Consider the following 4222-nt stretch of genomic DNA (forward strand, 5'->3'; position numbering starts at 1 on the left):
ATGTGGTTACAGTCTAGAGTCTGGCTGTTGTATATCTTCTCCATAACAGTGTACCCCTCTAGCCTGTTATTCATTCATTCATTCAATCATATCTATTGAGCGCTTACTGTGTGCAGAGCACTGTACTGAGCGCTTGAGAAGTACAAATCGGCAACGTATAGAGACGGTCCTTATCCAACAACAGGCTCACAGTCTAGAAGGGGGAGACAGACAACAAAACAAGTAGACAATTCCAACTCTAGCTCCGCCGCTTCTAAAACCTGGTGCCCTTTCCTTTCTCCAGGGGGATTGGGAGGGAGAGTTCCACAAGGAATGGAGCCTCCTTAAGAACAAGCACGTAGAGGGTGTCTGTGAATCAATACGGAAACTTTGAAAGCAAAAAAAATTCTGATCTCGAACTCCCAAATTCCCCCTTTCCCCTGAAAGTCCGAAGTATTTTGAATGAGTCGTAAGGGTGGGAGGAAAAATTCTCACAGAAGAGAAATTTTATGGGAGAAAAATTTATCATAAGCCCCAATTCTCTCCCCCGAGGACACCTTGGAGCTATCGAATGCTTTTACGATGCCAAAGCGCTTTCACAGCCTTTGGCTGGAGGAGGCAACTGGGGGACTATTTTGAGGCTGGGGGTGAGGGTAGGAATCTTGAGAAAAGAATTGGAGGAGGGGACGCAGACACACCTGAGACATAAGCAGTGTGGCTCAGTGGAAAGAGCATGGGCTTTGGAGTCAGAGGTCATGGGTTCAAATCCTGGCTCCACCAATTGTCAGCTGTGTGACTTTGGGCAAGTCACTTAATTTCTCTGTGCCTCAGTTACCTCATCTGTAAAATGGGATGAAGACTGTGAGCCCCCATGGGACAACCTGATCACCTTGTAACTTCCCCAGTGCTTAGAACAGTGCTTTGCACATAGTAAGCACTTAATAAATGCCATCATTATTATTATTATTATAAGCAGCATGGCTCAGTGGAAAGAGCCCGGGCTTGGGAGTCAGACATCATGGGTTCTAATCCTGGCTCCACTGCTTGTCAGCTGTGTGACCTTGGGCAAGTCACTTAACTTCTCTGGGCCTCAGTTACCTCATCTGGAAAATGGGGATGAAGACTGTGAGCCCCCCCGTGGGACAACCTGATCACCTTGTAACCTCCCCAGCGCTTCGAATGGTGCTTTGCACATAGTAAGTGCTTAATAAATGCCATTATTATTATTATTATTACTCCAGTGCTTAGAATAGTGCTTGGCATGTAGTAAGCGCTGAACAAACACCATAATTATTACTATTATTGGCCATCATGGTGGTAGTGGAGGGGTGGGATTTGGGGCAGAGGGAGTCATGAAATCCTTGGGAGGAAGTGGAGTGAGCGATTTTTTTCCCCTTTCCTCTTCTCCCACTCCCTTCTGCGTTGCCCTGACTCGCTCCCTTTATTCATCCCGCCTCCCAGCCCCACAGCATGTAAATCCACATCTGTAATTTATTTATTTCTATTAATGTCTGCCTCCCCCGCTCTAGACCATAAGCTCGTTGCGGGCAGGGACTATGTCTGTTTATTGTTGTACTGTATTCTCCCAAGCGCTTAGTACAGTACTCTGCACACAGTATCATACCTATAATTCTATTTATTTATACTGATGCTATTGATGCCTGTCTACTTGTTTTGTTGTCTGTCTCCCCCCTTCTAGACTGTGAGCCCACTGTTGGGTAGGGACCATCTCTATATGTTGCCAACTTGTACTTCCCAAGCGCTTAGTACAGTGCTCTGCACACAGTAAGCGCTCAATAAATACAATTGAATGAATGAATTGTCTCTAAGCAATGTGGCTCAGTGGATAGAGCCCGGGCTTTGGAGTCAGAGGTCGTGGGTTCAAATCCCAGCTCCGCCAATTAGATGTGTGACTTGGGGCAAGTCACTTAACTTCTCTGTGCCTCAGTTACCTCATCTGTAAAATGGGAATTAAGACTGTGAGCCCCCCATGGGACAACATGATCACCTTGTAACCTCCCCCGCACTTAGAGCAGTGCTTTGCACATAGTAAGTGCTTAATAAATGCCATCATTATTATTATTACTTGTTGTCTGTCTCCCCCTTTCTAGACTGTGAGTCTGTTACTGGGTAGGGATTGTCTCTAAGCAGCATGGCTCAGTGGAAAGAGCCCGGGCTTTGGAGTCAGAGGCTGTGGGTTCAAGTCCCGGCTCCGCCAATTGTTAGCTGTGTGACTTTGGTCAAGTCACTTCACTTCTCTGTGCCTCAGTGACCTCATCTGTAAAATGGGGATTAAGACTGTGGGGCCCCCCGTGGGACAACCCGCTCACCTTGTAACCTCCCCAGCGCTTAGAACAGTGCTCTGCACATAGTCAGCACTTAATACACACCCTCATTATTACCATTATTATTATTTGTTGCCACACTGTACTTTCCAAATGCTTAGTACAGTGCTCTGCACACACAGTAAGCGCTCAAATATGGTTGAATGAATGAACAGTAGGCTCTCAATAAACTATGATTGCATGAATGAATGAATTTTGAGCAATCCACAGCCCATTCTCCTAGGATTTCTTTCTCGATCCTGCCTCTTTCCAGGGATGGAAGCCGGCCTTCTCCGCCCCTCCACCCTCGGGAAGCGGAGTAGCCATGATCGTGTTGTATGTGCAGATGATTTTCCGGGCGACAGCTTGGCTACCAGAATGAGCTGCGAGCTGGAACTTGTGCCCCGAACCCTCAGCCGAGGTGGAATGTGCATCCGGCTTTCTTTGCCGCGCTCCAAAAATGTTGATTTGGCTTTCCTTACCTGTTGAGAATAGAGAACTTTATTTCTGATCCCATTTCAGAACTATCCACTGTTTCAGCTTGAGAAGCGGCGCGGCTCAGTGGAAAGAGCCCGGGCTTTGGAGTCAGAGGTCGTGGGTTCAATCAATCAATCGTATTTATTGAGCGCTTACTGTGTGCAGAGCACTGTACTAAGCGCTTGGGAAGTACAAGTTGGCAACATATAGAGACAGTCCCTACCCAACAGTGGGCTCACAGTCTAAAAGACTGTATTCAAATCCGGGTTCAAATCCTGGCACTGCCAAATGTCAGCTGTGTGATTTAGGGCAAGTCAGCAGCGTAGCTCAGTGGAGAGAGCGCGGGCTTGGAAGTCGGAGGTCATGGGTTCGAATCCCGCCTCCCCCACGTGTCTGCTGTGTGACCTCGGGCAAGTCACTTCACTTCTCTGTGCCTCAGTTCCCTCATCTGTAAAATGGGGATTAAGACTGTGAGCCCCACATGGGACAACCTCATCTCCTTGTGTTCCCCCCAGCGCTTAGAACAGTGCTTTGCACATAGTAAGCGCTTAACAAATACCAACATTATTGTTATTATTATTATTCTCTGGGCCTCAGTTACCTCAACTGTAAAATGGGGATTAAGACTGTAAGCCCCCCGTGGGACAACCTGATGACCTTGTAACCTCCCCAGTGCTTAGAACAGTGATTTGCACATAGTAAGCGCCTAATAAATGCTATTATTATTATTATTATTATTATTATTATTATCTACCCCAGCCTACTCAGTAGAGGGCCTGGCACACTGTAAGGGCTTAACAAATGCCACAAAAATGTCCCCCAAAACAGCAATAACCTGCTCTTGTTTTTCCTCTAAACTGTAAGCTTGTTGTGGGCAGAGAATGTGTCTCTGTTATAGTGTCCTCTCTCAAGCGCTTAGTACAGTGCTCTGCACACACTTAGTGCTCAATATTGAGCACACAGTAAGTCCTCAATAAATACGACTGGCTGACTGACCCAAATGTGATTGGTCATGAAGGGAATTGATGGTGGTATTTGGGGAATAAGAAAACACAGTGCAATCATTTTGAAGACAGGGAAATTTTCCTGAAGATCTAGACAGAAAAGGGGAAATGAGATCTGACGGCTTCAGAGAGGGAGGAAATGGAAAAAGCAATATGGCCTAGGGGATAAAGCACATGCCTGGGAGTCAGAAGGACCTGGGTTCTAATCCTGTTCTGCCCCTTGACTTGCCCGAGGTCACACAGCAGACGCTTCACTTCTCTAGGCCTTAGTTACCTCATCTGTAAAATGGGGATTTAAACTGTGAGGGACCGTGTCCAACCTGATTTTCTTGTATGTGCCTCGGCAGTTAAAACAGTGCTTGGCACATAGTAAGCGCTTAACAAATACCATCATCATCATTATCGACTCTCTTGGATTGTAATAGTAATAATAATAAT

Source organism: Tachyglossus aculeatus, chromosome 8 (assembly GCF_015852505.1).
Source record: "Tachyglossus aculeatus isolate mTacAcu1 chromosome 8, mTacAcu1.pri, whole genome shotgun sequence".
Classification (NCBI taxonomy): domain Eukaryota; kingdom Metazoa; phylum Chordata; class Mammalia; order Monotremata; family Tachyglossidae; genus Tachyglossus; species Tachyglossus aculeatus.